Source organism: Mercenaria mercenaria, chromosome 9, assembly GCF_021730395.1.
Source record: "Mercenaria mercenaria strain notata chromosome 9, MADL_Memer_1, whole genome shotgun sequence".
Taxonomy (NCBI): Eukaryota; Metazoa; Mollusca; class Bivalvia; order Venerida; family Veneridae; genus Mercenaria; species Mercenaria mercenaria.
The window spans coordinates 53,745,457-53,758,063 of NC_069369.1; the positions used below are offsets into that span (position 1 = coordinate 53,745,457).

The window sequence follows — 12,607 nt, forward strand, 5'->3', positions numbered from 1 at the left end:
GTTTGATTAAAACATCTTCTTGTAGGAAATATAAACAGGACAATAGGTCGTAATAACATTCTGTAATCTGCCAGTCTCATCTTTCAAGTATTCAAAGTTTTCGTAATACAACATGTACGCTTTTATCGGCATATGAATTGTATATCTCTTTCAATTTTAATGCAGTAAGGAATATCGCTCACCATTGAAATCATACAAGTGAAGGGTAAATCGTGAGGTAAAATATACGCAAACTGAACATAATTTACAGTAGACAACATCTAGGGCTGGATTTAAACTTACAATAGGGTTCTACATTGTACTAATTTGTATTCATTGGTCTGCTTTACAGTCAGCTAAAATCTGAAGATGGAAACATGAATACCTAAAAAATGAAAGGTATCAAAATCATTAAAATAAAGTCGTAGCACTGTCAATGCTAGTATTCTAAAAGAATCCCCTATCTCAAAAAAAAAAAAAAAAAAAAAAAAAAAAAAGAAAGAAAGAAAAGAAAAGAAAAAAGAAACGATACAGCAGTTTATGTATGGATGTGTAAATGAGAGATGGCAAACCAATACAGTGAGACACCACCTTTGAAACTAGTTGTAAATAAAAAGAAGTGATGTTATATAGCAATAATAAGGTTTGCCTGTGTAGTCAATTCGATCACGGGGTTCCCGTAAGTATAAAATTTGGCCATGTATGTAAAAAATAGGCTGTCATGGCCCTCAAACTCCTATAATAGCGTTTTTTTTTCTGTATCCCGTCCTCTGATTACCATATTATGATTTCTTCTTACCAACTACCCTGAACATCAGTATTTTTTTTAACATATTGTATAATGTAATACTGATCTCCTCGAGCGAAAATTGTTGTGAACCAGGTGCAGTCGCTTACACTTTTATCGGGAAGCTGCATTGTACTTATTAATAATTATTCGACGGTGATGTTGGCAAAGAGGATGCATTTTTCTAAATACATTTAGAAACTAGTTATAAATGAATAGCAAGTAAGAGATTCTTTTGCAAAGAGGACAGGTCACAGTCCATTTGTTTTTCAGATATTATATTGATACATTGATGGATATTTAAAAAAAAATGTTTTTACCCCCCCCCCCTCCTTCCACGTTCTCTCTCTTTCTTTTTTCTCTCTATACAATCCACATACCTTTGATTTATTCACATAAAATCCATTTCATAGGGGATATAACAGGAGTCTGATTATTATTCTAGTCTTATCAGAATGTGAAAGCATTACCAATCGTCTCAGAAATCTGAAATTTTCCGTTTATTGTTCTTACTGTTCCAGCGGATATACAAGGACGGATAACGATCCTATCTCGCATTGTATTAGACTTAATTAAAACACGAGGGCAGACAGTCTCAACATGGCAACGTAGTATAAATATTACATCTCTTACATATGTTTTTATTTAATTAAGCCTTATCGAATAAACTTTTACCTATAAATCTAATATTAATCTAATGGTAAATTGATCTTCTACTGGTTTCTATGGCAACATCCATTACAAAGGTCGTATTTAGTCGCGGAGTAATGGTACTGCATTTGTCTTAAATATATATATTTAGCATCAGGTGATCAATTCTTTCCCAAGAAACAAGGCATATAACGTAAGTTATACAAACTATGGTTTTTGAGGTATGTTTCTTACTTTGGACCGTTTCTGCGACATACATACTGTTGTGCATATTTTACTACCAAACCAGTTATTTACCTTACTGTTTTTAATAAAATTCAGTGCGACATAATATAATTTTAAGAATGAAATAGAATTGTTTCAAGTTATCAGCAAATAGTAATGAAAATGTTACTAGACAAAACACGTCCTGAAAAAAATGTACCATATTTTTCCCTTTTACCGCAATATCATTGCTAAATTTTGTGTGACAGCAGGTATTAATGCAGGTCATTTCCAATTGTTTCACCAGAGATGACGTCAAATAACGTATCAACGGCTTATTTCAAAACAAAAAACAGAAGTCTTTAGAAGTCTTAACATGAACATACCTGATTCAAAACGAAATAATGTAAGATTTGGAGAAATACGTACGAAATATCAAGAGTGGAGATGGTGTAATTTTTGTTAGTAAAAGTTATTTTATGTAAATTGAATGCTGCATGCGACAACTATATCTTCTCTTGTACCTTATTCCAAATTTCGAAATATTGCAAAAACAGTATGTAGAAAAAAAATATCGTACGTATTCTGTTGTCTGCCTTGTCGTATGTTATTCCACCTTCTATACATAATAAACGCATTAGGAAAAATAACGAAATGTGCGAGTTCCCATTTATTGTATATTACTTTTGTATAATAACCTGAGGTGTTTGTAATATATGCTGTAAATGCTGTAATAATAATTATGAGGATTGAAATACGTAAATTTACATTATACATAAGTACATATTAAAAAGACAAATTCATAAATAATATAAGGAAATAGATAAATGACGACTACATACCCAATAGCGTTCACTATATCCAAAGCAGACATCTTAGGTAAATATTATGGCTTACTGTGAAAATATGAATTTTCCTTTAGGACTAAGTAAAGTTATGGTTACCAGTATTGTGATGCATTTTTGTGTCATTGCCTAGTTTTTCATGGTTTAAAGGCTTCTTATTTTAAGCAATAAATGTGCGATAATTATAGCTGTCTTATGTTCGATCATTTCATCCCTTAAATGACCGAAACCTAGGAGTAGCTTTGACAACGCACGTTACTTCCGTTAATGCAGTTAATCGCCCGCCTTAAATTATAGTGCGTTGATAAAAAAAAACTGTTTAACGTAAATTATGGTCCTTCAGAAAGAAAGTGTAGTTCTTTTTTATATTCGATCATTTCATCCCCTAGATGACCGAAACCTAGGAGTAGTTTTGCTCTATACTTCCGTTAATGCATTAATCACCTCAAATCATAGACAGTTGAAAATCCGTGATTAATGTAAATTATGGTCTTTCAGGACGTAAGTGTAATTCATTTTTTTCAGCAGGGAATCAATGCTTTTAGTAAAGAAAAATAAACACGCAAAATGAATGGTATAGATTCTACAGTGGTTTAATCCTCCATGACAGAAAGACATAAATTTATTCAAATAATTAATGTGAAGAGAGTGCCAATGAAATAAAGATTTTTAAAAGAAAATGTCATAGGATCTCTTTAATCAAAAATCGGGAAGTTCGTTAATTATATTTTGCAGGAAACACAAAGCTCGAGTTATAGTACGAGCTCTGGAGAAAATGGTTTTCAAGGTCATACAATAAAATTATATATTTTTCGATTGCAGTCTATAAACTAGTAACAACTACTTGAAGAAAGCTACTTATTGAGTCCACTGGGCCTCTTCGGTCGAGTGGTTAAAGTCGCTGACTTCAGATTACTTGCCCCTCACCGATTTGGTTCCGAACCTCACTCGGAGCGTTGAATTCTTCATGTGAGGAAACCATCCAGTTGGCTTACGGAAGGTCGTGGTTCTACCTGGATGCCCGCCCGTGATGAAATAGTGCACGGAGGGGCACCTGGGCTTTTCGTCCGCCATCAAAGCTGGAAAGTCGGCATATGACCTATAATTGTGTCGGTGCGACGCTTAACCAAACAAACTTATAAATTGTTCAAATTTTAGTTTGGTAGTATATCCTTCTTGATAGTTCAAATGGATTAGCTTAAATTGGCGAAAATACGAGCTGTGTAAATACCAGTACATACTCTGCTGTAGAGTTTTTGCCTTACATCTACGATCTTGGAACAATCAATCGTTTTCTTAATATTTTATATTGTTGTCGAATTTGTATTCTCAGATTTCGGAAAAGATAACTATATCTCTTGATAAATATCCTACACTCATTACGTTTGTAAGGAATATAAAAGAGAGTGTCTTCTTATTTTTCTAAATTTTGTAGTTTATTATAATATTGTTTTAAAGCGTATTTCTCTATTTAAAACACGATAAATGTATTTTATATTATTATATATGATACTTTTAGATTTTCATTTTAAAGTAAAAAATGATGAGTTACATTGTTTCAGATTAGAAAATATACTTTTCCGTATTTTTAAAATTGTGTTTCATTAAACAGCTATATTTTATCTTACCAAGCAACAAAGCCTATTACTAAAATAAGATTTTTATTGCTCTAGTATATTATTAATGGAAATAAAAAGTTAAAGCGTTTAAAAGTAATGCTTCTGAGTGGTTTTGTATTCTAAAGGGATATGATGACAACGCAACAAGACATTTTAGCACTTACTGTCGTCACTAAAAGATAATCAAGAAGAAAAACAACATCAACAGCATCGGGAACCACGACATTTTTATTAGCTTAAACGACTTTAACATGTTTTCGGCTAATGGGAAAGCAGAAAGACACTGTTCCAATGAATAATGCATTATTATCTTCATGGCAACATGTACATGCACTGTCTCAATATAAGTTTATAGTTTACTACGGCATAACCGTAACTTGATTATTCATGTGTTTCAATCAGATATATACGAAAATAGATAGAAGCTGTCTTAATTCCATTTACATATATACAAACTGTAGGCATTACGCTAAGAATTGCCAAGAAACATTTAGAAGATACTTAGCATGAACAAGTTTTATGTAATACAAGGTCTTGTTAAACAGATGTAAATTTTTCACACGCGTAATAACCGGCATTTACAATATCATGTATTTCGACCAATGTAGATTGTAATTATTATTATCTGTTTTCCTTATACTTGCAAACCGGTGAAACCTTTTTGAAATTTCGATACTTATTGACAATTCTTTGAAATTGTAGACCAGTTGTGAACGGACAGCACACCGTTCTTTACGAACTAATATGTGATTTCACGATTGCAATGTCATTTGACGTGGGAATGAAATCGATCTGTAGATAAAATCCACAGTTGGCCTCCTTAAGTGCCGTCTGCTTTTTGGAGGGTTTTACAAGATTCCTTTTTTTTCCATAAGTTTAAAAATTAATAAGATTTTCCAGTTAACCTTTCAATATATCACATAGTATGAAAGTTGTGATATCTTATGTTTCCAAATATTCAATTAAAGAGATGAGCAAATATCAAAATCCAAATACATTTTGCTATAATTTGCTATATGAGTAACAATATTTCAGTAAATAAAAAGGAGTCGTTGTTGGTAAGGTAATTACATGTAGCAGTGTTGATTTTTACTAGATTGCAACAAGCTGATTGTGGGTTTGTCTGGAACAAGATATATCCTACGCAGTGATCTCCCTTGTCTCTAGGCTTTCATTGATTACTGCCAACACAAATGTTTTATCTAAAATCTGACTAAAAACAAAGACAAATATCAAACAGGGAATGCCACGTACCAAAAACGCAGCCTCCCCAAAACGAAACCCACAGCACGCAGACGCGCACACCACAAACACACACATACACATTCACGCGCAAACACACAAAGCCAACACACCAGACAAAACGAACAAACAAAGGAACACAGTGGGGCACCGCCTTGGAACGGTCAGTGGCAAAAACAGCACTGGGGATCTTAAACCGGTTTATGGTGCGCACCCAACCTCACTCTTACCCCCACCATGTTCCAAAGACACGGGACAGTGTAAATACAAGTACTCCCCTCCAGGTGAATCTCTGACACACGTAATGGAAACAAAAAGGCATGGCATGTAAAACACAAAAATGCTCGTGTATAAATATATAAAAAGCAAACCTTTAGAACCAAAAAACGCATGTACTCAATGCCTTTCTAGAAGACAGAGCAACAAGAGAAACACCCTTAAGGGCCCGACGAAACAGGCCAGAAGACAGATATCAAAACAGTTCAGTCCTGGTAGGATTTAAAAACTGCTTATCAAAGTTGACTTTTCTTATTTATTTAATTATTTCGTTATTTTTTTCCCAAGTTTAACCTTAACTTTTAATTCTGGCAATTTTGTCCACTTAAATTATAGTACATCTCTTTATCACAGAGAAAACAATTAAGGGGAACCCGTCTCTTCGGAGTATCGTCCGCCATGTTTAATGGTTACGTGAATGTTGTGGTGGCAGTGATCAATGAGAGCGTAGCGGCAAGGGAGATCACTGCGTAGGAGTTTGTGTCTAGAACTGAAGCTACTACGCTGCCAAGGATTCCGTAGCGCGTTTGTTAGCTTTAAAACGGAATATAGATAATATTCGTATTTCTTGCTCGTTCAATACAATAATAAGTTCATTCATATGTGCGGCAATTGTCTCCCGTAATTATGTTTCCGTATTTACGACATCTTCATCTTAATACCGCATCGTGTCATATCAAGCAATAACAGGTTTATAGTAAATAATATACAAAACGGTATTACGGCCCCGTGGTTAATTAGATTAATTGGGTAATTGCTGTCTGGTATTTAACAGCGGAAAATACAATAAAGGTTTAGAGTGGAAGTAACTGCCGCTTTTATCGCTATCTTTCATATTTTCGTCGCGCTCTGTCAAGTTAATTCCATCAATCTAAAAAGTATCGCCCTTTGCCAGACATCTGATTAGCCTTTTTATTTGTGAGCATTTCATGGAGAGGCGCGCCAATGTTTTCCCGAAGTTGATACGTGTATATATACCATAATGGTGGTGTTTTCTATTAATAAACGTGTGAAAATACACGTAGGGACTTATTTACCATTAAATGATTGCACATTATTGTTAAGTCCATAGATTTTAACTAGGCAAGGACACTCAATGAATGAACATTTTATAAATCAGTAAAATACGACATGTACATATTTGTGTGCAAATATAGTTCAATAGTATGTTTGGAAATTATGTTAGCTATTACAGAGATGTTAAAATTATATTGAGTTATATTTAGTTTCTTTTTACAACAGCATTCACTAGTACAACTCGTGACGTAATTACTGCCATCGTTTGTTGCATTTTTGTTTCGTACATGTTAGCGTAAATCAAGATCGGCGACATTATATATAATTTTCAGTCGACTTTATAAGTTGCAGAATATAAGATTCAGACAGTAATATACATCTTAACTTTCTGTAGGTAATGCAATTATTTTGTGGAGACAGAAAGTCGAAGTAGCAACAACCACCACTTTTTATTAGTTTTGATAACAAGATGAGAATCCTGCTTTTGGACCCTTATATGTGTATGAATCATAAGTCATTTGTCATTTTGAACATAAAAGTTACGGGGTGTTAAAATCATGTCATAGATTTTTCAAGGGTTTTTTTTTGTGTGCAAAAGTGTCCATAACTAAATGGATATTTTTTTACAGCTACAAATGTACATGTATTTGTCTTTTTTAAAATGAATATATATAAGACTTCGCTAATGTCTTTAGAAAGGTTACGAAGTCATTTAATGAAAAAATAAAAACGAAATTTTAGCCCCATTCAAATAAATGGTACTTTCGTATCGGATAACAGAGTATAAATTTCCAATCTGCACATTTTTATGCCTTACAAATCTAAAACAGTATAAGCTAGGTTTAAAAAGTAAATGCGAGCATTTCAGTTCTTTGGAGGACACACGTTTTGGGAATCTAGAATTAAGGCTTTGTAAGAGTTATTTTTCATGGGGTTATTGGCAGTCTAAGCATAATATTGTGCGTAAAATCTGTAACAACAGCTGTTAAATATATACATGAACATAAAGACACAGGAAAAACATAAAACGATAGGTAATACAGAGGTGGGTGGTTTTCCTCGGGCACTGCGGAATGCCTTTGTAAGGGAATATCGGGGTGACTATATATGACCTACAGACATAAATATCTTAACTTTTCTTCATACCGTTATCTGTAAAATGGCATAAGAGTGTGTTTCATTTCGACCATCTGTTTGCACAGTACTTCCACTAACATCGTGATTAACGTACAATAACAGTAATTCAGACAAAACATCTATTTTACTGTTTTCAAAAGGCATTAATTAACAAAGATCGTGATTTACGTACATTAGTGCAATTTCAGATAGGGAGTCTAATTTGCCTTTTTTTCAACAGGAAGGCTTAATATGAGATATTCATAGGAAAGGAAGAGTCTAAAGAAAGTATATCCATAACCAGATTTCAATGCCGCACGGTATATACAATCCAGGATATCTCCAAGACAGAATGACGTTAATTAATGCATTTAAGGAATCCATGTGGAGAAACTTTCTTGATGAAATATACTTTTTCTTAAAAGATATTGTCATAGGATCTCCTTAATTAGATGGCAGAAGGTCATTAATAAGATTTTGTAAGGAATCATAAGCTTGAGTAATATCACACGGTGGGGTTCTATACACTTACTTTAGCCCGATATCAACATAATTATACATTACTCTGGTTGGAGACTTTTAAAGCTTCTCAGTGAACTGGGAAAAAGTATCTTGAGGACATTCATATTCAACTGTCTTATCTTCTTTAAAATTGTTTTATTAATAGACTATGCATTTTATTAAGACAAACCGCACTTTAGTTGCGTCTGAAAAAAAGACTGAATGTGAAAATTATGACTTCACAAGCTGAAATGGTGGTAAATAAATAGTTCTGCCATACGAACAGGCAATATTGACACATTTATAAAAATACGTGTGTCTATTCTCTTAACAGTGTATTGAGACGTGACTCGCAGTTAAAATATAAACCATTCTTGTTTACACGAGTGATTTAAATAAATGTAAATGTAAGACGTATTTATAATGTAATTAAAACTGTGTACAATGTATTCTGATGAAGCGTTTGGTAGCTCACAAGGTAAAGATGCAAGTAAAAGATATAAAACACACACAAGATATGCAAACCTATGGTAAGAATCCATCTCGGATTAAAAAAAAAAAGACATAATATGTCATATTATCACAAATGAATTTTGTTCTTTGGTCATAATCTTTAGGAAAAGTGTACCTCTTACAGAAAACATCCTACGGACCGTTCAGCCAAAATTGCCTTCCATGATATGCAAGTATAGCAGCGATTGAAAAGAAGTAATAGAATATGCGTATGGATTTTGCAAAGAAGAGAAGAATGGGTAGAGGTCTTCTGCTGATTTTTATTACATTTGTTTATTAAAAAGAGAATGTTCGTTGACAGAATTGTTGAAAAACGCTACTGCTTTTAACAAACACGAAATGTTTCATACAGATCACCCCGCATATCTGACAACCGCTAATACAGATGCATGTAATTCCGCATTTACAGTTATTTTATCACAATACGGCATTGTAGCATATATTGCAGTAACTGTTTTGTAATAAATAATATCCGAGGCGGATTTACGTACGCACAGTAAATAGGATTAATTTGTCACGTTCCTGGCTTATTAAACGAAACAAGGTACAATCGGTGGTTTAGGGTGGAAGTAATGACCGTTTTTTATTGCAATCTTTCATCTTTTCATTGCGGCCTGTCAAGTTTATTTCCATCAATCTAATCTTGTATCGGACCTTGCCAGACAACTTATTATCTTTTTATTAGTAAGTAATTCACAGAAAACGCAGCAATGTTCCACAGAAGTGGATGAAATATTGATCAATTTCGATTGATACAAAGTATTAAAGTAAAAAACAAAAATATAGAGATATTGTAACATTGCATTGCAATTGTTTTACAAAACCATTTCCGAAACAGATTTAAACAGAATAATTTTCTCTTCAATCCACAGAAATTGATAATATTTTATCTTTAAATTTCTCAATTCGTTTTCAAAGCAGTAGGCCTGTTAAAAGTAACTAATTCTTAAATTTCATTTTTACATAATATCGATTCGCCATACAAATGAAACTACTAACAAGATCCCACGTAATTATAGAACACACAAACAAAGTACTGGCAGACTCAGTTTGACATATGTAATTAAATGATGTGCAACACCGCTCACACCGCTAAGCACCGGCTTAAGCAGTCTGGAATAGACTCCATTTCCCCAAAGGACCAAATATGTAACAAGCAAGATGCGGGGAGACTTACCACTGTTCAACGTATGCGTCGTGTAGAAGGCTAAGGTCTAAGGTAAAGTTTGGATAAGCGGTATCTGAGAAACTTCTTGAAAAAAATGGAAACTTAGCTTGTATCCAAACTCGTTTCATAATCATAGTTTTTCTTATTCGATCCATGTCCTTGTATTTTGCACGAACTCGGGCTTCAGTTAAAGTTCATGAAGGCATTCGTTAATAGTTTCTTCTGATAGGAATTCAAGCAATACCGAGCCACTCAGGCCTTTATCGTCCTACACTAAAGTGTCTTCAACGTACGTGATATATTTTTGTTGTTTTGAATAGCATTGCGTTAGCTGATTGTACCTTCTGCAAATTTTAATTTGTCTTAAAGCAATAAGTCTTTAACCACAATAGCGGTTAACTTTAATTAGAACATTCAGACAATTCACAAAGTGCTCGGCAATACTTTTGATATTCCACGAGACGAAATCAAAGAACCCTAGACCGCCAACTGTTTGAAATCAAATGTGTTAAAAATGCACAAAATAATTGAATTCGCCTCAAGTAAGATGGATATTAATCAGAATACCATCGTCTCACATTGAAATGTGCAGCTACTGAAATGAGATTAAACATTTTTTTTTCATTAAACAATCTCGGATTAATACAAGAAACGGATGCAAAATTTCGTGATTTGTTTCAAAATTAAATAGAACATTTTTAACTTTTGCTTGTCCCAAATGAGACAGAACAGACGGACTATGAGACATAGTTTATTTTATAGTTACGCATAAACATCTTAACGCATGTCTGATACGAAAACAACTTTATAAACAGTAAGTTCAAATAAGATAAATTACTAAAAACCAGACTAAAACAAAAGCGTTCTGTGACAGTACAGTCAATTTTCGTAGGATGTAGTATTATGCATGTTTTCCTATGATCAAGATCTTTGCAGTTTAACTATGATATTAAGTGTGTCGTTATCGTTCCTTTTTCATTAAACAAATATTAACATGAGATTTTATTTTAATTTGCAATTGCGATGATCATTGTAGTCTTGTGCCATACTTCTGTCTAGAGAGTATAGTCAATGGAAATCCTATTTATTTTCAGGTATGATGCACCTAACTGTATTTACGTGAACTTATCTGTTCTTAACGTATGACAACATATAAAGACAGTTACAGCAACTTTGACATCAAGACAATCACAACCGTTCAACTTGAAGAGCTGTTCCTTTTAAATCAAGCCACATGGTAAGAAACGCACGATTTACATAACTTGATCAGTGAAAAATTAAAAGGAGCTACATGCAGTTCTCTAAAATGAGTAAAACAAATTATCATTAACTCATGACATATTATCTAATGTGGCTATGAACGTTGCTGTCACTAATTTGAGACCAAACACTATCGTTACGCCTGATATTTTTGACAATTTCTTTGATTAATAGATAGACTTACCTCTTTTATTGTGTTTGCCGGAACAGGCGGAAGACTATGATAGGTAGTTCTTAGTCTCACCGGGACTGGGCTGTTTTGATTTCTGTCTTCCGGCCTGTTTCGTCGGGCCCTTAAAGGCTTTTCCCCTGGTGCTTCGTCTTCTACAAAGGCAGAGAGTACATACGTTTCCTGTTCTTAAGGATTGCGTTTTAGATAAACTCGCAGGGGCGCTTTGCCACTCACCGTTCGAAGTATGTGCCGGTTGTGTTCATTTATTTGTTTGTTTTGTCCTCGAGTGTTTGCTTTATGTGAGGATGCTTGTGCTTGTCTTGTGCACGTCCGCGTGTTTGGTTGCGGTTTGGAGAGGCTAAGTTTTTGGAACGTGGATTTCCCTGTTGGATATTTATCCTTGTGTTTTAAAAACATATTGTGATGCTCTAATATATTCCCATTAAAACAAATTTTAGTCGCTACATCCATATAATATTAGTATGTGCAGTTCTGAATGGAAGAGCTGCCACCTAGATGATAAGGTTTGCATTATAAAAATGAGTATATTTGAAGGAACATTAATGTGTTGGCAGTTTTTAGTTGGACTCAGTAAGTTCTACATCACTTACGGTCCGTTAGCTCACAGATGAATTAAACAGTTGATGGGAAAATTACGAGTATTGATTCTGACAATGTGCCACGTAATTAGTCTCGCCTATCAATAAAATCATTTTACACCGGTTCTATAAAGTATTACAATAAAGCTTTATCAGTCTCCGCTCTAGGAAAAGTCAACAGAAACGGTGGGCATCAGACTTATAATGACAGAAATAGAATATTAGGCGTTGTAGTTAATATATCTGTGGGAAGCCCTATTGAAAAATCCAGGGCAAAGCAATGGCTATGCTTTTTTATATTACAGGTTGGGTTTTGATGTTGAAAACAGTAATAAAGATGACAATGGTCCTTGGTATATATTTTGGCCTGCTATTTAGAAATTTATATTATAAATTAAAGGAAAAACGGTAGCATATGCTGTATCTAAATATAAGATTTGCTAGGTCTGGTAAACACATTAAGAATTTCATCCGATAAAATTAGATCTAGACTACAGGTTGAATTAAAGCTTGTTTCAAATTTCGAAGTTCATCGCAGACAAGAAGCATTATTTCAGCGGTACTATTTTCAGCAAATTTCAACCGTATATTTAACTGTATTTTTTGTTTGACATGGAGCCGCAACACCTTAATGTTTAAAAGCATTTGACTACTTTTA

The 12,607-nt window shown here is 33.7% G+C and overlaps 1 protein-coding gene across 3 annotated transcripts in view; it reads left to right on the forward strand.

Annotated features, from left to right (window-relative positions):
* The window catches only part of LOC123547167 (neuropeptide Y receptor type 2-like), a 148,422-nt gene that overhangs the window by 70,057 nt on the left and 65,758 nt on the right, over nt 1–12,607 (forward strand). For all 3 annotated transcript variants that reach the window (XR_006685602.2, XM_053551420.1, XM_053551421.1), the window contains exon 2: nt 11,013–11,155. The gene's annotated coding sequence lies outside the window, so the exon portion shown is untranslated. The remainder of the gene's footprint in view (nt 1–11,012; nt 11,156–12,607) is intronic.